The sequence below is a fragment of the Ambystoma mexicanum genome, chromosome 6q (genome assembly GCF_040938575.1).
Source record: "Ambystoma mexicanum isolate Mex_15411 chromosome 6q, UKY_AmexF1_1, whole genome shotgun sequence".
Taxonomy (NCBI): domain Eukaryota; kingdom Metazoa; phylum Chordata; class Amphibia; order Caudata; family Ambystomatidae; genus Ambystoma; species Ambystoma mexicanum.
The window spans coordinates 734,560,962-734,584,975 of NC_090937.1; positions in this window are offsets into that span (position 1 = coordinate 734,560,962).

The following is a 24,014-nucleotide window of genomic DNA, read 5'->3' on the forward strand; positions in this document are numbered from 1 at the left end:
GTCCCACCTGGCAGGCCTGAATGCTCAGTTAATTCCACTTTTTAGCCTACAGGGTCTTCCTTGTGCAAGGTTTTCTACGTCATTTTCCTATTCTCTGCATTTGTACATGTTTTGCCATCTAATAGCTAGGAGAGCACTTGGCCTCAAATTTCCTCGTAAACCATTCTTGTTAAAAATGGATACTTCTTGTTTATGGTATGGCTCATGCCTCATTCACCAAATCTGTTGGTGGCTGACTGGATGTCAGCCACCAACATACAGCACTCTGTGTTCATCAATACTGCTCCATCCGAGCTCGCATGGTTTCTATAGCTAAGTCTTATATGCTTATTTAGTCATTATTTAGTTGCATTAATGAATTTACCGCATCTGTTCTCTTTCTACAGCTTACAACACCTCTCCTTCACTCCCGCTTGACTGGCATGGAATTACGCAGATCTTATTTCAAATGTGTCCTGACTATGCGCACTAAGGTAGGTCACTTTGGTTATTGGTGTGCTCCTGATTAACAATTTTAGCTACTGTAGGCAGCCGGCTCGGGTTAGCTAGCTCACAGCAGATGTCCTCTTCTTCCCACAGATATCGATGCTGGTGTTTCACTTAATTTGAAGCAAAGTATCTCCTCAGACCTGATCTCTTGACAGTGGTTTGTCACTACACAGAGTGCTCTCCCCTTGGTGAGAGCTGGCAATCTTTTGTACAGTAGGTTTTGAGAACATGTTCCCCTTTTTTTAGTTACATGTGTAATTGCCTTGTTTCTCTCTCGGGGTTTTGACTCTATGGTCCTGACGTAGGTGGCCATTTCATTGATTCCACCGAAACGTAGCATCTACATCAATGTCGCCTCTACTTCAACCCTAATCCTGCAATGCGTTCAGTATTGCTGATTGGCTAACTCCTGTATAGGCTGATTGAACTGTAGGGTTTAGGATCCTGATACTGTAATGAATTCAGTAGTGTTGATTGCGTAACTACTTTTTTAGCCTGTTCTAATTGTAGGCGTATTTAGACTCTGTTAATTAGTTTATGGTGTCCAATTTCTTTACTGCCATATACCGGGCCATCTCCCCTGCTAGCTCTTGCACTCATTTGTTGTGATTTTGTCTTATTTCTGTTTCTAGTGTCATTATATTTTTAATTTGTCATTTCCATTTGTTTAATGAAAAGTAAGTATGTATCTCTTGGTTCATGTTGAGAATACATTATTTTTCTGTCAATTATGATGAATACTGACTGATCTATGTTATTTGTGACAGGCAGTGTTATTCTTGAAACTGCATTAGCTATTAGCGACTTATCCACTAATTCGTTTCCCGTGGAACAACCTATTACGGTCTAGTCACAATTTCCTTTCATTTAACATTAGAAATTATTTCTGTTGGGAACATTTCTGGTTTAGTTTTTGTTTCCGACCCCAGTTTCCATCGGAGTTAGGATCAGCCCTTCTGTTAGTATGAGAATATCAAGGAGACAAAAGCTGCCACACTACAATGTTGGTCATTCCTTTCCTTGCCCAGGCCATACATATGGCTTTCACTCACTGCCACTGGGGCAACATGCCATTTCACGGCCCGTCAGCCCGATATTTGTAGGCCCGAGCTGCGGGTCGTTAAACGGCGTGTCCGACTTGGTTGGGAATGGGTGTGAAAGCCATTCGCACCCCGGTATTTCCTGAGGTGCGGAAAGTTTTCTTTTTTTTGTCTGACGGGAGCGTTTCTCGTTGGAGAAAAAGAATTACCAAAATGAAAGACCGCCGTCATTAAAATGAAAGAGGGACGAGCAACCGCTAGTAACCGTTGTGCGACCCCTGGCTCTGCCTCTGCTATCCCTGGTTAAGGGTTGCAGGGGCAGAGAGAAACAAAAAGTAAAGAGGGCTTACAGGCGAGAGCACTCTTTACATGAATTTCTTTATTAAGTCAGTCTGACTTCACAAAGAAATTATTGCCATTATGGAAACCGTAATGAAAATAATTGCTTTTTGAAGTCAGAATGACTTAAAACATTAACCCCCCACCACCTACAGGATATGGAACGCTCTGGCTCCTCTGCACTGCGGATTACAGGAATCAGAGCTGTTTCCTTGCATGCATGGAGTATGGGTGATAGAAAGTCCTGGCCCACCTGCTGAGGAGTTCCCCACAGCAACAATGGATTTTGAAAAAGGTAAGATAGTGTTTTTGCTTGTACATTTGTGTGCATGTGTGCATTAAAGGGTATGTGTGTGTATGTATATGTATATTATGTAATGTGTGTGAGTGAGATCATGGTGTATGGGTAGATAGGCGTGTTAGGTAAGGTAAGAATATGTATCCTTTTTGCAATTGTGTGGGCGTGCACACAAGTGTGTGTGCATGCATATTATGTAATGTGTGTGAGTGAGTGCATGATGTATGGGTAGCTGGGTGTGTGACTGAATGGAGGATGGATACAGTGTAAATGAGCATGTGAATGGTGTGCTTCTGTTCAATACCTAGTTTACTCACTGGTATCTTCATTACTCCTAGCTCTACTCTTCTTCATCCCAGTACTTTCCTATTAAGCACCTTGCCTCATATGTAAGTACTGGGATGAGGAGGAGTGATATGGAGGTAATGCTGGTCGAAGGGGCTGATATTGTGGTTGGAGGAGGAGAGTGGGAGGGAGAGGGGATGTGTCAGGAGGGTTGAGCAGAAGGGGGTGCTTATGACATGATGGGCATACATGATAAAGCGGGCATGATATGAGTTACTAGTGACTAGACATTTTGGTACAGCGACTCTAGTCATTTTGTTATGTGCATGACATTTTAACAGGGCATCTAGTAAGCATGATAAGTGTTATTACCTGTCTAGACTGGCATTTGGGTGCAGACAGTCTAGTAATTTCTTACTGCGTCATGGCGTATTATCTGGGTATCTATAATGAAGTAAGCATCTTAAGTGTTATTAGCACCCGGGAGGGTGGGGGTGCAACCAATTAGGCATGCATGGAAGGCAACGCCGATCCCGGCAACAGACAAGGCCTACAAGCCATCATCTGGCACCCTAACCTGGGCTGACCAGCTACCAGCTCTACCACAAGCCTGCTGCCACTCCACCTCTGCCTTGAGAAAGACTTTGGTTGAAACACGTGTCAGCTTTTTGTTTCACTAATTCTGGCACAACATGCCATTGGCTATGCTGTATCTGAACACCAATAAAACACCACGCGTATAATTCGAAGACTGGACTATTACTAGATTGTTATAATCAGCAAGAATTTGCAACAGTGGATCCTCAAATCCAGCCAGAGCCCATACCTAGCAAGGGTTTGTCACCCCACCAAGCATCAAATCACCCGGAAAGCCAGGACTTGGTTCCTTGACAAACCATGTGCTAGGCTGCAGGCAAAACTATAACCACCAAAATTAGGTGCGCAGGGGACCAGCTGTCCCGATACCAAACTCCCAACCCCCTTGGAGCAACCAATTAGGTTGCTTGGATCTTGGGCTGAATCCCACGATCCAAGCCCACATTTCAAGCAACCCGATGGCTGCTTCCACCGCACATGTAAACAAAGAAAATGGCCGCGGTGTGACGTCATCGCGTGCATGCGCGGGTGACGTCACCCGCGACTATAAATACTCGATCCGCTTCCATTTTTATTTTGGAAGTGGATGGAGAGTCTCCGGTGACCATCACTATAGGAAGCCTGCTTTTTCATCTTCTTTTACTTGTAATTACACCACTCTGTCACTACATTGAGCCTCACATCCAATGTTCGCTCAATTTCACAATATATCCTCTCCTTTTCACTTTATTTAACAGAATAGGACATTCTATCCACACAGAAGCCTTAGATGACTGCCTGTGGAGTCCTACATTACTTGCATAAGTAAGTTCTACCTTCTTATTAGTACCTCTTGCACTAGTCATCACTACTAAGGTCCTTTTTCTATCATAGAAGCTATCAATAGAGTGTCTACTTCCTTAAGCAAGTGTGTGTTACAGCATGAGCTCTAAGCCAAAATCAATTATTTTTTAACCACAATTGGAACAAAGTCATTTCCCTGATTAAGATGGGTTTGTCTGTTATCTTAATAGGCTCCTAGCATTAGCAAATCTCATTACTTTAATGGTTTTGTTTAGAGCAATGTAACTGGAATAGATTTCAATGAATGAATCAATGATGTATACAGTAACATTTATATGTGCCTCTAACTGATTAATGAAGTACCTTGTTTTTGTTCAAAATGTACATATGAACATTAATACGAATATTAGATTATTAATTTAATTTATTTTTTCTCCAGAGTTTAAACTTAATGTAAAGAATTCAGAACACATTGCCCCTGATGAAGAGTGAAAATTGATACTCGAAACGCGTTGGGCCAGATTATAAATATAAATATTTTTTTTAATGTCTTTTGTTAAAAATCTGAATAAATTACTGTTTTTCTGATAAACAGATGAAATTGTCAAGTATTAATTGGGAGATTCCAGAACACTTTTGCAGTCATAGCAAAGCAAAGAAAATTACTGAAATTGTAAAACAATTCTTGTGAAAAGCAATTAGGTTACCATTAGTACCCTATAAAATTCCATATAGGCTACGGCCTTTGTTGATAGTGTCCAGGGGACGTGGGTTTCCTTAATCTGGAAACCATTGTTCAATGCTTCCCCCGCCCCACCATCTTTCCCCACCCTCCCTTCCCTTTATGTTACATTTCCTGTCCCTCCCTCCACCACTTACCTTTTCTTTTAAGTGGTAGCAGCGCCCACCACTGCCACTGCTGCCGCTCTGTCTCCCTCCTGGGTGCCACAGAAATGGAAGAGGGGCTCCATATGGAGCCCGGCCTTCTTGATCCATGGGGGCCATTTGAATAAAGTATGTTCTTTCAATGGACGGGACGGCTAATGAAGTATCGTTCATTGAAATAAAATACATTGCTCTTAGCACCCTGAGTTACCGGATTGGCAACCTGGGGTGCTAATAGCAATAATCACCCATTCCACGGGCTGGAACTGGTGGTAACGGCACTGGGGACCTTTGTTAAAGGCCCTCACGGGCCTATTAACTTGGGCTCTGGGCCGTTATCACCCGTTGCAGCCTGTGGAATGGGTGATTAGTGCTTAATTATGCGCCTAGACTACCATTTTGCTACAGCCAGACTAGCCATTTCTTACTGTGGCTTGTCATTTTGTACTGAGCATCTGTGATAAAGCAATCAGGATAAGTGTAATTACCTGGCCAGAGTGGCCTTTGGGTGCAGCCAGTTTTTACAGTGACATTGTGTATTTGTCTGGGCACCTATAATAAAGTAAGCATGATAGGTGTTATTACCTGTCTACACTGGCATTTGTGTGCAGCCAGTCTAGTAATTTCTTACTGTGGCATGACATTTATTTTTACAGGGCATCTATACAAAAAAGTAAGCATGATAAGTGTTATTACCTGTCTAGGCTGACAGTTGAGTGCAACCAATCTTGACATTTCTTACCGCATCATGGCATGTTTTTCTGGGCATCTATAATGAAGTAAGCATCATAAGTGTTATTACGTGTCTAGAGTAGCATTTGGCTGCAGCTAGACTAGCCATTTCCTACTATGGCTTCACATTTTGTACTGGGCATCTCCGATGGTACGGTGTCCTTTCATCGCAGGATGTTTTTTTGTGTTTTTTTTTACAGCAAATTTTTCAATGTAAAAAACCCATCGATTTTTATTGGGGGGGGTTATAAAATTATATATATGGGGCGTGGGTGTAAGGAAATACCTAAACATTTAAAAGGGATGGGGGTTTGGGTGGGAACCCATCAAAAAAAGAATCCACAGTAAAAAACCCTGCGAAATGCCACGATTAAATGACATGGAACCATCTCCGATAAAGCAATCATGATAAGTGTAATTACCTAGCTAGACTTGCATTTGGGTGAAGCCACTGTCCTTACTGTGGCATTGTATATCTTTCTGGACAGCTATGATATAATGTCTAAAAAAAAGTCGACATTTTTTTCTCTCGAATATCTCATTTGTTTATTTAAAATGTTTTTTTTGCTTTAGTACGTTTAAAAAAAGGGTTAAAAAAAGGGGGTGGGGGTTTTGGGGGAACCCCCCCATTTCGAACAGAAAAGTTAAAAAAAGGACATTCGAAATATTTTTTTTCAGACATTTTTTTCGACATTTTTACTTTCGACATTTTGTAATTCGACTTTATCACTATAAACCAGTAGGCATGAATAGTTTTATTGCGTGGTTAGATTGGCATTTTGGTGCTGCCATTTTACGTATGTCTTACTATGGCATAGCACTTTTTAAGGTGCATCATCAAGGCTACAAAAAACATAATACGTGTTATTACGTGTCTGGCGTACATTGTGCAGCCAGCTTTGACATGATTTATTATGGTGGCACTGCATTTTTAATAGCAAAGCGGTAAGATAGCTCAGCAGGTTGAGTGCTTGCTGCTTTGATATGTGAGTGATCTGCAGGTTGCAGTTTCAAATGCAGGCAAGCCCAAATCAGGCTTTCATTCTTCTGAGGTTCGCAAATGAATACCAACTTTGGTTGGGATAGTAATTGTATGTAAATATGTGCTATGCGCAGTGCTTTGGTGAAAGGGGTATATACATAGCAAATTATTATCATTAATTAAAGCGTTAATGCTCCTGTGCACTGAACATGATTTGCATCTGTTGGATTCTTGGATACTGTATTATCACAGTGACTGGCAATGTAGGGGGAACTACTTTTCATATAATGACAATAGCCGACATGCAGCTATAATTGGCATAATATGGAAGTATCTGCCCATACAATGCTGAAGTGGCATATCAATGGCAGTGCCTATGCCTATTTCTTTTGAGGTTATAGTTTATTGAAAACGTTCTACTTCACAATTCTTAGTTTATTAAAAATGGCAATGAATTACATCAGGCACAACATTCTAAAACAAACATTACAGACATGAATTAATTCAACACAATACTATATGATAGCATATACAATATACCTATCAATATACCTATCAAGGCCTTCCTTTCTAACCCCCAAGATTACATTTCCACCTATTTGAGAAATTACCCCTTCCCTACTTCATTATGGTGGACTAATCGAGAAAACATCCCTCCCAACGTTTTGTGTATCACTATTAAAATATTCACTAAAGCAATGGTCATTGAGATGGAGTATCCATACAAGAGCCTAGCCCGCATGACTTCACTGTTTAAATCCTCTAATCTCCTTACGACCTTTCCCAACCACATTTTTATCTACCCTAGTGTTACGCTGCAGGCAGTCAGCCAATTTTTTAAGCGTTTCTGCCCTCCCAGGCTTTTTACAGAGCCGTCAATTTCCTGTTTGCCACGGGATCCCTCTTACGGGACGCTACCTTTGTAGGGAGCTTATTAAGTTAAGACGAAAGCGCATATACATGCAATGATATTTCCTTATATTTCCTCAGGTGTGTGGTTAGCTCCATTTGTAGTTCATTCAATGACATTCTTTGTATAGCTTTCCCCATTTTACAATTTTCATTTTGTTGTTCATCTTTACCAGGCTTTCCATCACGGTAATTTTGTCTCAATTTCAGCAAGAATCTGGTCACAGCACTCCCCAAAATTGCTCAATGCTTTGTCATAATTATTGCTTAAAGATATATTCAAATCTTCAAATAGCAAACCCGATGATGGACCAATATTCCTTCGGCCTGTGTTGTACTATTGGGTCTAACCCTATCATATCATGACCCTATGCATGGCATATGAAGGCAACACCCTTGTTAAAATGTTGTTGTTATCTAAAATATTCTTTTCTGCTTCAGTATGTATTTGGTATTTTTAAATGCTTACGTTTATGTACTCTGTTTTAAGCCTGCAAGCCACTTCCGGTAATGTCACCAGGGTCACATGTCAAGTGGCATCCCTCCATGTGACGTCATCAGGTGTGTGATGTCACTTCCAGTACCCCTGGAATTTTGGTGAATCGACGTCCCTGGTTAAGGTGGTCAGATTCATTGTAAAAAACTGAAATTCAGCAATCAAAATTTGAGCAAGTCCACCTTACCTATGCGCTCCCTGTTGCTTCATGGCCAAGTTGTTTCTTATCTTTCCCAAAACCTCTAATCTTGCAGGGCGTGGGGGAGGAGGAGTAGTGGGAGGTTGGCTCTTGACAAACTTTTTGTTTGCAATGTATCAGCAAAATCCATCATGGAAGTCAAAAGTTATTACCAATTACATTTTCGGGTTTCCTATGGAACTTGATACTCACCTTAACTATAGTGCAGAGACCTACGCACTATGATATATACATATATATTAACAGGGCCTGCGGTAGCAGCCCTGTAGTTATGGTTAAGTTGCTCAACTCATGGAAGGAACACTTTTGGGTGGCTTATAACTTTGCCCCCTTGGGTGAATCCTCACCGAACCTTTCAAAAACAGTATATGGCCCCCCTGAAAACGGGTTTGTCAAGGGGGGCAAAGTTATAAGGTGGGGGTGGGGGGGTCCCGAAATGTGTGGAAATCATCTAGATGCAATGGAAAGAACATTTTGCTTGCGCCTACAGCCCAAACCGCTGGACCGATTCTCACCAAATATGCACCAGGAGTGGCGGCTTAGTCCTGAAAAGCGTGCTTTTGTAAATTTGGTGTAAATCTGTACAGTAGTTCTTTTAAAAATGGCCAAAAAGTAGGTCAAAAGAATGAGCGATATCTGGGTCCAGTCCATGGACTGACTTCCCGATTCGGGGTCTGCCGACATGCCGGGGCCAATCAAGGGGCGGCGTGCTGTCTGGGGTCATCGCATGCGCCCACTGATTGGATGGTCTAAAGCGTGAGCTGCGTCATATTTTTTTTAACGGTCGCCATAATGGATCACCGTACAGTCGTCAGCATTTATGGATAGTGCAGTGGGGAAAAAGTCTGGAAAACACATTTGGTGGCCAAAAGAGTCGCTCGAAAGGGTGGGGAAGTGTTTGTATAAGTGAAAAAAGTGTTTGCTAGTGCCTCTGAGTCTGCGGACATAGCCGCTGCCTGCCAACACCACAGTGAGAAGAAGTCTGGAAAACACATTTGGGGTTATTTCGTGACCGAAAGAGGGTTTGGATAGGGTTGGGGAGTGCAATAAAGTTGATATGTAGCTGTTTTTATAGGTAAAAAAGGTGTGCATGTGCCGTCGAGTCCGCTGTCTCTTTTGGCGTCCAAGGACATCATTTGGATTGCGGAGGTTTCAAGGTGAGTCTTGTTATTTGAAGGAGTATTGTACATACCTGTTATATGGTTTAATTCTATTGTGGTGGTTGTGGCCATGCCCCCAAGAATCTGGCCACTGGCCACATACACTATAGTGATATGTGTATAGTAATTATAAGTAATGTAGTGGGAGTATACAATATTTGTAATTTGGTGGAAAGATATCATTGAAGTGTATATGGTATTCATGACTATAGTACAATTGAGGATAGAGCTTATGGAATATGCATATGTTTATACTTGGTATGGTTACTTAGTTGCTTACAGTAATAAAGCTGGAATCCCTGGTTCTTTTTCTGTGAAAAAAACAGTATAATTTGTTAAGCAGGGTAGTTTAAAAGATTTAATTACATATAATTTTACTTTTTTTGACCCTTCTAAACAGTACATTATATATACTATGTTTGGTGCAACATTAGTGTGTGCTAAACTGTTGTACTGACTTGAAATAATCATTGGGTTATTTGGAAAAGAAATCCTTAAAGGATACAAAAGAAACTATTATAATTATGTGAGTGCAAGTGTGTGAGGTGAACAGAATGACATGACTCAAAAGGTTTCTGGAATGCCTGGCTTTCATTATTCAAGGTTGAGTTACAGAAGATTGGTCCTGCGATAAGGTTACTTCACCCTTCGGGAACATACAGTTTGCCTTCTCAATTTGTCGGGTCACTGAAGAATATGTTTCCCTTCCTCATCTAATCAGCACAGGCCCTCCAGTTCTCTGCTTTTCATCCCACTGTCTGGCATCCTGGAATATAATGAGTGCAACAATGTATCAGCGTCTCTCTGTTCAGCTACACTATTTCCTATAAATCCACACCTATCAGGGAGCCCCTTGTTGGAAATATCCCATCCCTGTATGCTTGTGGATGCCCCCTGCCCCTGTCATGGCCGCTGTTTGTTCCCTATTGTCTACTGGTATCCCTGTGAGGAAGGTAAGTGTTTCGGCCCATCCGGGATGCGGGGGTGCCAAGGCAGCACAGGGTAGTGCCAGTAAAAAAAAACTGGTAGAGGTGTGCTTGGGTAACCAACTTGTCCCCCAAGTTGTTACGAGCGTGCCATATGTCTCCGACCCATGGACTCCGCAACTTGTCCTTCCATGACACCTTGCCTTGGGGGAAAGAACCCCCAGCCGATACTGCCTCTGTCCCGTGCTGGTAACCTACTTCGGTAGGGGATGGAATCCGTATGCTGGTACTCAGAGATGAATGAGGGCATGTGTTGCCCCCACCCGGAGTACCTACACCTTTGATCAGGATAGTAGCTTGCAACTGATGATACAAATGGCCTACAAGTCATGGTATCCTTGTGACAACACTTCCCCCAGGCCATCACTGAGGCGTTGGTCTGTAGGAAAAGGTGTTTCCTAAAGTTAGGGCATCTGAGCATGGGGTCACTGGAGATACATTCCTTTAGTTTCACAATGGCTTCCTGGGCCTTTTGGTCCAACGAGAGGTTGCCAGATCTACTCGATTTCAAAGCATCTGTCAAGGGTGCAACAATGCTTTTCAACTAGACCTGCCCTCCAAAACCTAAGATCAGTTGGCTCCCCTGTAACCTTGAAGCCCGTTTTGGAATACGGAGCAGAATGTCTTGTAAATATCTTTAAATATGTAGCATCTTGTAAATAGCACTATTACTGTTTTGCTTCTCTTCACTGTTCGTAATAACTATACTGTATGTTCTTCACTGCAACCAAGTAAGCTCTACTGTAACAGCACTGCGATGCCCCAGGGCCGCCTGTGTGCTTTGTACATTTAAATAAATAAATAAATGGAAGAAAACAGTGGTAGGAACCGGCGATAATATCCCACGAAGCGAAGAAAGGCCCTTATTTCCCTCTTTGAGCGGGGAACTGGGATCTTCTGAATAGCCTCAACCTTGGTCAGTTGCGGCCGGATAGTGCCCTTCCCCACTGTATATTCCAAGTATTTGGTTTCAACTGCACCAGTCACAGTCTTCCTTGGGTTGATTTGCAGACCAGCTTTGCCCAACGCAGTCACTACCCTATCGAGATAAGAGTCACTAAAAACCACTATGTCATCGAGATATGCAACGGCATACGACTTGTGTGGTCTCAACACCACATCCATCAAACATTGAAAGATTGCTGCTGCCCCGTGGAGCCCAAATGGCAACACCTTAAATTGATATAGGCCTTGGGGGCTGGCAAAGGTGTTGTTCTCTTCATCTTGTAGTTTCAAGGCGATTTGCTGATACCCCTTGGTGAAGTCGATAGCACTCAGGAACAGGGCCAAGCCCAGTTTCTCTAACAGCTCATTCACTCTGGGCATTGGATATGCCTCATAGCTGGAAACGGAGGTTAACATCCAGAAGTCCATGCGAAATCATATAGATCCATCCGGTTTTTATACTAGGATGATATGGTTACACCAAGGTCTATTAGAAGGTTTGATGATACCCATCCGCAAAATCTCTTCTATTTCATCCTTTACTAATTGTCATCTTGCCTCTGGTATTTGGTATGGCCTTAGCCTAACCATTTGGCTCGGAGAAATATTGATGCAATGTTCAGCAAGGTCAGTCTTCCCTGGAAGATTAGAGAATACTCCTTTCTATCTTTCTATTCTCCTTGCCATTTGTTCTTTTTGGTCTTCAGACAAGGTGGTTCCCCACTGTAAATCCATCAGACTGGCCACTGGTTTACTTTCAAATTGTTCCTTATCGGCCAGTTGACAGTTAGTAAGGAATGCCATTGTTTTAGTGTCAAACCACTCCTTCAATAAATTAGCATGATACATATTTTCAGGCTGTTTTTCAGTCTGGCTGGGTGATCCTGTAGTTGACTGGTCCTAACATGTCCTTTATTATGTAGGGTCCCCTGCATTGGGCTAGACATGTGTTATTACTAGTGGGTAATAACACAAGGACGTTGTCACCAGGCTTGAAGGTTCATAGTCCACTTCTTTAGTTGTATAAGGTCTCTTGGGCAATCTGTGTTCTGTGTTTCCAAGATTTTGTGATAGTCTTGTTGTAACGTTCTACCATCCCATCCATTTGTGGGTGGTATACTAAGTCTTCAATTGCTGTTGTCCATCAGTGAGGGCTTTTATCAATCTCTACATGGAGCTGTCAGTATCCCACCTTCGTCACCACTTGTGCGGGGAACAGACTGACATGACTCAAAAGGGTTCTGGAATGCTTGGCTTTTATTATTCGAGGTTGAGTTACAAAAGATTGGTCCATCGATAAGGTTACTTCACTCTTCGGTAACATAAAGTCTTTATTCTTAGCCCCTTGTTGGGAATGTCCCGTACCTGTATGCTTGTGGATGCCCTGCCCCCTGTCATGGCTGCCGTTCGTTCCCTCTTGTTTACTGGTATCACTGTTGAGGAAGATAAGTGTTGCGGTCTATCTGGGATGCAGGGGTAGTAAAGGGGCAGAGGGTAGCGCTGGTCGAAAAATCGGTATGGGTGTGCTCGGATAACCAACTTGTTCCCCAAGTTGGTACGAGCTTACCATGTGTGTCCGACCCGTGGACTCTACAACTTGTCCTTCCATGGCACCTTGTCTTGAGGGGGAGAACCCCTATCTGATACAACATCTGTCCCATGCTTGTAACCTACTTCAGTAGTGGATGGAATTCATACTCCGGGAATCGGCAATGAACGAGGGCAAGTGTATTCCCTAGCTTTAGTACACAAACCCGTGATCATGGATTCTTCAGGCTCCTGATCGGGTTGTCCTCCACTTAAGTGTGATAGTATATTTGTTTGAAGTGTGTTGTAATTAAAGGAATGTTTAAAGTAGTTAGATACCTGTTGTCGTATTCTAACTATAGTAGACTCTACAGGATGTTTTGCAGTAACAAGAACTGTGATGGCATATTTGAAGTGAATTGCTATGAAGGGTATTTTGAGGTAGCTGGTGTATTCTAATTATCTTGGCTTTTAAGATTACTATAGTAGTATTTTAGATTAAGTTAGATACCAGTTGGCTTATTCTAACCGCTTATTGTACTACAGTTTAATGAGTAAATTTGGGGTGAAGAAATATTAAGCAGGCATTTGTTAGATTTGGTGGTAACGTTGGCGTACTGTAATTCTACTGGATTTTACAAGAATTATTGCAGTGACAAGAGCTGTTACGGCATTTTTGAAGTGTATTGCAATGCAGGGTGTTTTTGAAGTAGTTTGATACCCGTTGTTGTATTCTAACTGTTTATTGTGCTACCGTTTAGTGACTAAATTTGGTTTTAATGAATATTAAGTAAGCATTTGTTAGATTTGCTGGTAACCTATGTTTTGGAATAACTGAGGTGTTGTTACATTCAAACCAACCACTTGTGTTTTTGACATATGCAGTATAGTGGCCTGAAGTGACTGTGGCACCAGTGTGGTAGATTATGCCCACTGGTGTGAAGGTTTTCTTGCCAAGAGATACTTGGTCATGTGTGAAGCTAGTAAGCTTACAGTTGTTTTTGGTACCATCTGCATTGTACCTTAGAAGCATTAGTATCACATATTGGCCATGTGCGTTTATTTGTATGCTGGAACGATTGCCTGAATTACAAAAAGGGCATAATATGCTATGATTTGCATTCTGCAGAAGCTTGTGAAATGGAATGGATTCTGAATTTGGTATGGATACATACACAAATCGTTAATTAGGGATGTGCTCTTGTGAAATATGGTTGCAGAGAGTGCATGTATGTTTCCACGTGTATGAAATCTGGAAGATTTCATTTATAGGGATGTTTTTGGTTTCTAGTACTTGTACTAAGTACATTAGGAATTCTTCTGGTTCTTCCTATGGGGGCTCAAATGGGAATGGGGAATGGCATTTGGAATGGGGACTTACCAGGTCCACCTAGGGCTGAATGTCCTGGTAAGTCCGCACTCCACCAGATAGGACCCGGACACGATTTTGGAGCCAGCCATGGCGCTAATAGCGCCATGGCTACCTCTAAAGTCGTAATGAGCCCCTTTGTCTTTTGATGGACATTCAGTTGAGTTTGTACTAGACAGTTTGTGATTTTATTATTTGATGGAGAAGCAGGTGGTCTTTGTTTCTTTAGCAGTATTGTTGGGAGATCTGTTGTAGGTTGTCTTTGTATTCATTTTCTTTTGAAAGGTTTTCTTTTTTGAGGTACAGTGAACATATCTAGATGGAGTTGTACAGTGTACATAGCCTGTTGTATTCTAGGATGCAAGGAATGTCAGGGTTGACTTTGTTTGCATCAAAGTTAACTAGAAATAGAGAATTGAGTGTACGCAGACGCGAAAGTGCTATGTAACTCATACCTTCTTTAAATAATGTGCTGCCAATGTCAATCAATGCATGTTCTAGGGTTAGACCTTGCGATTTGTGAATAGTGACAACATATGCAAGAGATAGTAGGAACTTTTCACTGCGTATTTACATGTCTTTGAAAAGAAGGAAACATGCTATTGGGCGTCCTATTATTTTAACTTCTGCAAGTGTGCCAGTGTGGATGTTGACAAACTGAATGTTGCTGTCATGTGGATATGTTTGGAAGTGAACACCTGTACCAATTGTTCCATTGACTAAACCTTGCTCTACATCAAAGTTACGTTTTGGAATTACTCTGCAGTTTACACACACAGAGTTAATACTTTTTCTAATCCAGCTGTGTTGGAGATACATTTTTGTAAGCAATTTAATTGTGTTGTTTCTTGTTGACACATAGGGAGTGTCATGTCGTGCAATTCTAGTTTGTCTGTGGAGCTGATATGTAGTATGGTTTGCATTTATGTTTTCAACATTGTTTCGTTTAATTGACTGCAGCTTGCAAGGGTTGGCATTAAGGATATGCATTTTATATTTTGTTGAGTTAATTGATCTATGGCATCAGGAGCAGATGTGTTTCCCCATATAGCTCATGGATTAGTCTATTATTTGAGATAAATTGTGCATCTTTAGCAAGCAGACCAGTTCTAATGCTTTACATTTTTTTAGGATAGGTGAGGTCTGCAGACTAATGCATGTTTTGAGTTAGTTCTCTTTTGTGAACATTTTGCCATAGATTTATATTTCCAATGCTGCCCAGTATGTTAGGGCATTGTTTGTGTCCTACTGTTTTGAAAATAGGTTGAACTTTTACTGGTGTTAACTGTAGGAGGTCTTCGAAAACAATAACAAGTTTTCCTCCAAACAGTTCTTCATAGTCAGTTTTTAGGACTTATTGCATTCTGAGGTTGAATTAAAGCCAACATGAGGTTGGAATTCATGCTTACTTCATCTATCAGGAGCACTGTCTCTTGTTTCAGTATTCCTCCTACTTCAGTAGCAGCTTCTGCTGATAATTTGTAGTATTCTCTTTTGTTTTGGTGTTCTACTGGGAGGAGCAGTAGTCAGCATACAGTTATACCACCTATGTTGTAGACAGCTAAACCTGTGGGGGCTGTTACAACAGCTGAAAGGTTGTTGTTTGTTAGGTTTTGTAGAAATGTGCTGATTATTTTAATTAAGAACGTTTTGCCAGAACCAGCTTCACCAATTACATGCAAGAGCAGAGGTTTCACATTTTTACAACCTACAAATCTTAGGTTCATGTTTAAAACCATGTTCAATTTTTTCATTGACTTCTAGATACATGGAGAGTTGTTCACCATTTAGCTATGATGCACTATGAGCACTGACAAGTCTCCTTCAGTTTATATTGCCACATTGTATTTTCTACCTCAGTCATGGCTATTTCTGCTTAATTTAGAATGAGTGGTTCTCCAAGTGGCTCTTGGCTTCCTGTAATGGAAAGTTGGCTGCCCTCAGGAGCGTCTTTATCTAGTAGAGCTTCAATATCTTCCTCTTGTTGGCGTTCATTGTCCAACATTTATTGGTATTGTTTGAAATTGACATTTGTTATACTGCTTTCATTTGCTTTGAATGCAGCTTCAAATGAGTCATGGTTACCTAATAAGTCTTCTTCTTTTCTCCAAGGTTTAACAAGTTGCAGTGGGGCCATGTAATAAAGTTCTCTATGTTTCAGAGATTTATATGATAACTTTATATGGTTAATTAGGTTGGGTTTGGTAAGTTCCAATAGGCTTCCTTCACAAGTTGAGACTAAATGTTTGCTAGTTGGCTCATCTAGTGTGACATTGCTTTTGTAGGAGTAGTTTTTGTCAGGAATGCTGATGAACGGACCCGCTCCAGCGCGCACCCCCCAAGACTCATCACGCTCATGGGGTAAGATCTTGCATGCCAGTTCCAGCACATCGGGGACACAGGTCACAACAAGGGCTGCAAGACTGGCCTCTGGCATTGCACCTGCCCTGAAGATGGCAGTGTTGCAGGCACTAGTCAGGCATTACAAGGACGGTGAACCGGAAGTGCAACAAACCACTTCTGGTCTGTCGCTATTTAAGGGCATAGAAAGACCTTCACCATGTCTTTGCAACGGTGAACTTCCAGGCGATATGTAGAAGCATTACACAACATCCTAAGGAGTAAGTAATTATAGTTTTAGGGCAATTTTGGAAAACTCTAGGTTTTCATAGTTAGGAATATTTTGGCATACAATTTTGTTTAAGCATATTACAGAAAGGACGTGCAACGAGACCCCACTCAAAATATAGTGTTCCTACACCAACACTACTATCTGGGGATCAGAGTCTGCCTTTTTCTTTCCAAACAATCCTGCTTTCATCACCTTCTCTTCACAGAACGGTCTGCCTTCAACCAGGGTAAGACTATATCTGTATGTTCACTTGCAGTGCTAATTGGTTTACCCTCGGTTCCCTTCACCCACTTACCCTTGCATTTCTCCCCCCAGCCTGGTGTGGAATCCTATTTACACAATGACTGTCTGGTTCCCAAGACTTGCTTCAATATTCTGACCCAGCGAAATATTACCAGGCAGGCAGACCAGATTATGCTGGTGATCTCTGAGCTTCCTATATTCGCAGGGATCATTAACCTAACCCAGTAGTCTGTTCATCCTCACAAGTACCGACCCTGCTACGGACATCTTTGGATCCAGGTACTAGCAGTTTTGGGATACGTCATACAGGCACATGTTTTCCAAAGCAGTACTTCTGTTTGGGTAGTATGTGTCAATTAAATATATATTTATTTTATGTCCTGGCTGCTGGGATCATTTGTGGCTATTGTTTCTAACTCTTGAAAGGATATTAGTACTCATATTGGGGATGAAGCTGAATCAAGGTTTAGCCACACAATGGGCCTCATTATGTGGTAGGAGGTAGCCATGGTGCTACTAGCACCATGGCTACACCATTACCGCATACCCGGTCCAGGTTCTCAGAATGGGTACTTACCGGGTCATTCCAACCTTGGAGGCTCAATGGGAATGGGGAAGTAGCTAATAACGGTACCACAATTTGCAGTACCGTTATTAGCTCTGAAGTCCCTTAGCGGGTACCCTCCTTAACACCTGGTCAGACCAGGCGTTCAGGAAGGGACCCACCAAGGGACCTCGGAATATGGAGGTATGCCGGTAATCCCTTACCTCCTACCGCGTGGTGAGGCCCAATGTGTTTCGATTTGCCATATAAGGTTGTACCTGTTAAACGGCCTGTAGCTTCATAGCACCCGCATTATCTATGGCAGAGCATGTTTATACCGAAGCTGTACAATTTTTGTGACAGTGTTTTGTGAGATGATATGTCATCCCAGAGGTCTTTTAGCTCTATTTTCTCAGCTTTGCCGAGGCTGTGAGATATCTTGCAACTGCAGTGGAAATGTCTGCAATTTATTGTATGTCTATATTTGCATTCCACAAGAGGGGAATGATTGCATTGTAATCATTGATGTACTTGTATTATTCGTCCCTTTTAATGTTGTATTTGTTTTTAGGGAATTTGACTTTTGCACTGTGTTTAACAGAAGACATCAAGGTATTTACTTGTCTTTTTTTGCAAACTGTCTAGGGGAGCCAAAGTGACATTTGGTATATTATTTACCTTTGTCACATCTACGTCGGCAGTATTTGCCACACTTACGTTTTTGGAAGTGTAAGATTTGTGTACATTAGCCATTATGTTTGGTTTGTGAAGGGATGTTGCAGGTAATGTATTTTTTTCAATAAACTGTAAAACAGTGGCATCACTGTCATGGCCAAATTTGGGAGCATATTCTATCCACAAAAGCATGTGGAGGTGTGGTGATGCCTCTGGATTGATATTGTTTTCTCCAAAAGAAGTGTTGCACTTCTCTGAGTGGAGGGGTAGTCTTATTGCAGATGAAGTGCAGCATGGCAATGAAGCAATGGTAAAAGTACCTTAATATATTGACAGGGTCAAGAGAAGAGTTCTTCTGGTGCTTTTATATTTATTCCCTCATTATTTTGGTTTGCAGTGCATAAGAAGTCATACAAGTCATCCCATGCATATTCTGCACAACTTAAAGTATTAAACCATTTGGGTGGGCCTAGGTTCCTTAGCATACAATGTACATCAATGTGACATCGGAACCAGTATTCTTTTGTACCACACATGTTTGCCAAGAGATACGTGATACTTGACTGCAAAACTTCATCTTTGCCTTTTATCTTTTTAAGCCATTGGGGGAGACGTGTTTAAAAAATAAGAGCCTGTTTTTAATATGTGTGCAACTCCATAACATAGAGTTGCCAGTTCACTTTCGAACAGGAAGTGGAAAATGTATTCTTCATTTTGTCTGAAGCTGGGGTCTTCAGAATAGATTCGTAAAGATCGATATTCTGATGCAATCATTTGTGTGTATCTTTCATCATATCTTCCTCCTTTTCCTGTGGGAAAGAGAAAAGGAAAATAACGTGCTTCTGAAATTTCTTCCCATATGTTTATTGGGGATCTTTGGCTCGACACATTTGAAATGTTTCTAATGCATCTTCAATGGTGACTTTGGAGTGTAGTGGTTGAATTGTAAACTGGTTTAAAATGTTGGCTGGAGTAATCGGATCTACATGTTCTAATTGGGCAGTTGCTGGTGAATATTGAATTATTTGGGTGGTTTCTCTTACGCTTTCTCTATGTTTATATTTTTGTAGTATTCATTGTTTTCTTTTAGATATTGTAGAGCTTGTCTAACTTTGAGTCGACTAGTTGTTGCCAAATTCTTTTGTCTTTTGTTGCTACACCATTAACTAGTACAATCAAAGATTGATCTATTGGCTCTTTTACTCCTATAGTTTCTACATTTTCTTTACGATCTAATGGCAAACATGCTACTTTGCCACGGATGCCTTTTAGTAACTCATAAGTTAAGCTATTGGAAAACACTTTGGAATTGGGGATATTTAAAAGTTATTAGTGACAGCATGTGATAGCATTTAGTTACTGTCAAGTTTTGTATTGCAGTATGTGCAAACTATTGAGGGGTTAGTTATTTTGTATTTATTTTCTCCTGTTAAATATAAAGCCAATTGGAACCATTGGAATTCCTCATTGTCCTCTATTTTGTAGGCCATATCTACTGTTTTTGTACTCTTTTTATAAAATGTTCTGCATCAACAGACCCATACTTGGTCTGGTATTTCAGCAGATGTGTTTAGGAGGTTGGTGTCTGTGAGACTTTTGTTTATGTTTTCTGAAGTTACTGAATTTTCTAAGTCAACTACAGTTCCAAAATATTTACTTTGCATGTGCTCTATTTCTTGAAGAAGTTATTTGGCTGTTCCATGTAGGAGAATGTAATTAAAAATGTGCAGTTGTAGAGCAGGACCTTTTGCATAGTATAGTCTATGCACAGAATTCTGTATAGCGGAATGGTGTGTTGCTAACATTTTGATGTGGCGGAAGATGCTTTTGTAAGCAGTTCCTGAAATGCAGGCTAATGAATGTCCATGCAGTGCAGTGGGCTGCTCACTGCACAGGAGTCTACGGTTTGTAAAGTTTTCATTCTAGTTTTGTCTTTTAGTTTCACATAGTGATTGAGGAATTGTTTTAAAGATTTGAAGGATTGTTGGCTACGTTACATATTGAGCTGCATGTCTATTTGCAAACTGGACTGTTTGTTTGGCTAAAGGAATTTGATTGAAGGTTTGTTGGGGGCGCTTTTTCTATAAGGGTTTCTTGTGAAATAATGGTGTTTTCTACCAATTCATACCCTCGGCCATTACTATGCATCGCAATTGTTTTTGTTTTGTTCTTGTTTATAAGCCTCTTCATTGAAATATGGTTCTGTGCTGCTTGTGTGAATTCATTCACCTTCACAGAAGTTTGAAAAGGTATCTATATTGATATTGCACATGTTTAGAAGTACTTTTCGTAATGTATTGATTAATTTAGTTAGTGGTTTTGTTCTGTTTAAAATCAATATAAGCAATTTCTCTTTAGTAGAAATGCACTGTCAACTTTATGTATTTATTTCATTTGTAAAGCACACATACAACCCAGAGGCATTAAGACGCTGTTGCTCATACAAGTCAAGTACAGATAAGGGGAACATAATTAGTCAGACAGTGCGGTGAGTGGAACAACAGGGAGAAGTAGGTAGGGTTACAAAAGGTTGCACAGTGAAAGTGTTACATACGTGCTGCTCATTCTGAGCAAAATAGGGTGGGGATACCAAGGGTGGTTGGCTAAGTAGTAGGAGGGATTAGGAGAAGAGCTGTGTTTTGAGGGCTTTGCTAAAGATTCTGTAGGATTTCTCCACCCTAGGGGAAGGGGGGAAGGTCTTTCCAAAGTTTGGCTGTGCAGTAGGGGAAGCTAGATCCTCCTGCTCTGCATCTTCTTACTCTAGGGACAATCAGTCTGTCTGAATAGGAGGTCCTGGTAAGTCCAGTGAACTGGGCTTTCTTCTTTTTCTGTGTGAGGTAGTGAGGAGCTGTGCTAGCGAGGCACTTGTGTGCAATGGACAGCATTTTGAAGTGGATCTGTTCCTGGATGGGCAGCCAGTGAGCTTCCCTTCTAGCCTTAGAGATGTGTTTTCATTTAGGGATGTTTAGATCTGCTCTCAAGGCATTGTTTTGAATTGATTGTAGTTTTCTGATATTGCTAGTGAATGTGCCTGTAAAGAGGACATTACAGTAGTCTAACTTTGAACCAATGACAGCCCGACGATGGTGAGACAGTTGTTTTGAGTGAGGAAGGGTCTGACTGCGTTAAGGACTTTGGTTGTGTAAGCTGCAGAGGATGCAATGGTGCTCACTTGTCTATATAGTGTTAGAGAGGCGACAAGGGAGATGCTGAATGTCTTTACTGTTGGTGAGAGTGGGATAAGCACACTGGTCTATTTGGAAGGAGGTGTACTGAGAATGGAGAGACTTGTTGGCGTGGTGCAAGCCGACAATGAGAATTTCAGTTTTATCATTGTTTAGACAGAGGTGGTTCGCTTCCACCCATGCTTGGATGGTGTAATAGATGTTGTTTAGAGTATTGAAATCCTATCAGTAGTTGCCATAGAGTGGCATAAGGATTTGCATGTCGTCTGCATAGTTAGTGTAGGCTATACCGAGGGAGTCTAAGATGTTGAAGAGGGGTCTAATGAAGAAGTTGTAAAGGGTGGGGGCAATGCAGGAGCCTTCAGGGACTCTGCAGGTGATGGGGGAAGGAGAGGCATTGACAGTGTCTGAGAAGCCTCTCATGACTCTGCCTTCCAGAAAGGAGGCAATCCAGGCAATGGCAGGAGGTGAGAAGTTTGCATGGGTGGAGAGGCGCTGGCAGAGGATTTGATGGTTGACCAGATCAAAAGCTGTGGCTAGATCTAAGAAGAGGAGCAAGGCGCAGTTTCCTTTATCCCTAATCTCATCTAGCTGGTCCTTGATGCCTAGTAGTGCTGATTCCATTCCATTGCCAGGGAGGAAACCAGATTGGCCCATCCCTAGGATTTTATTGTCCTCCAAGACTTTCTGAACCTGCAGATAGGCAGCACGGTCTAGAATTTTGAGAAGGAAGGGGAATGTAGTTATTGCCCGTTAATTGGTAGCTATGCTTGGGTCTATGTGGGTTTTTTTCGAAGTGGGAGAACCCAGGCTTCTTCAAGGCTGTCTGGAATGGTGCTGCAGGCGAAAGAGGCGCTAATGAAGGCAGTGATGATTGGGGTAAGCACATCAGCACAGTCTTTAATGAGAGAGGCAGGGCAAATATATCCTTTACATTTAGAAGGTTTCAGGCCCTGGATTAATTTTGTAACTTCGCATTTGGTGAGGTCTGTGAAGATGAAGGGTTTGGTAGAGGGAGTGGGGAGGGGAGGTGTTGGCTTGGTGGTTGCTTGGTTGTTTGTGAATGTGGCTTGTTGAAGGAGAATCTTTTGATTTAGGGTGTCAATTTTGCCCAAGCGTGCATCTTGTCACAGCACCATGATGCTTCTTTGGTGATGATGGCGGGTGGTGGGATGGGAGATTCTTGTTCCCTGTATATGGTGAATATTCCTTTTGAATTGGAAGATATGTTGCATATTCTAGAGTTATAAGAGGTAGATTTGGCTGTGATAATGGCTGTCTTGAATTCTTTGACGATAGTTCTGAACTCATTTATTAGAAGGTTGGATGGGTCCTTTCGCCAAGTGAGTTGGGCTTGACGTTTCCTTGTGTAGATGACCATGAAGTCGGGTGTGAACCAGGAATTTGGGTGTCTTACTGTCTTGACATTGTGCGGGCTAGGGGAGCTAGGATGTTCACTGCTTTGGAGAGGTTAGAGGAGTATGTTGTCAGGAGTATGTCAGGGTTGGATGTGAAAGCGTGCTGGAGCTCTGGGGAGTTGAGCAGGGGAAGGAGGTGGTCCTTCGTGAGCTTGCGTGAGCTGCGTGATACTGTAGGTGGTAGAGGATTGGAGGTTGTGCTGGGTTTTACAGGCTGTGCGATCGAGAAGAAGATGATGTTATGGTCAGACCAGGGGCAGGGAGGGATGGCACTGGTAGTGATCTTACAATTGTGGTCAGCAAACCAGTCTAGTATACATCCATAGTATAGTAGTATAGTATCTTATGTCGTAGTTTTTAAGGGTAGCTCGTGACTTTTCAGCTGTCTTCATAAGATTGTGAAGAACTCAACAGTCGAACATTTTTTGTCAAATAAATTTTTGGCGAATGCTTTACTGTGGCTATGTTAACATTGGTATAGATATACTGTTAGGTTCATTAGTAGATCTGCTTTTGTTTGCACATCTTTTTTACTACTAGTTTTTGGAAGAGGGTCATTACTTTTTTTTAGTGGTCACTGGTTTAGGTTTGTTGGGTGAGTTTACTAGCTGTTTTGTTTTAATGTTTTCTATACATTGTTTTGGAGGTGGATGACTATGGCTTGTTTTTATTCTTCTCTGCTCTATTTTGTCTTTGTTTTCTACAGAGTCACATTTTAGTAGGCATTCTGTTCTGTCTGTTGGGGAAAAAAGACAGTTTCTGTTTGAAAGTTGTGGAATGTACATGCATGTATTGTGCATGGGTGTGTGGGTGTGACTTTAGAGATGAATAGAGTGCTCTGTGATTGTGTAGTGGGTTGATAGGTGTAGTTGGGAAGGTTGTAGGAATATGAGTATGTATTGGTGTGATGGGCCTGAGTTAGTGAGAAAGGGAGTGGTAGTGTGATTGAATAATTAGGGATATTATGATGTTTTGAGGAAAACAGTTGGTGTTATAATGATGATGTTTTGATGCGAATAGAAAGAGTGTGAATGTTGGCATATAATCAGTAAGAGTGAAATAAATGTTAATTCGAAAATAATACTCTAGGCTAATATATAGTGAAAGTACATTGTTACAATTAGAACAATATACATGCTATATTAATGTACTTACCTTGTAGGATGTGAAGTGTTCTTTTTGCCGTAGCTGTCTTTGGCAATCTTCTTTCCTGAATTGTAAAAGAAATTTAGTGGGTGTGTGTGGTAATGGTGAAGTACTTTTTGTAAGTGAGGTTGTTATTTATGAAGGTATATG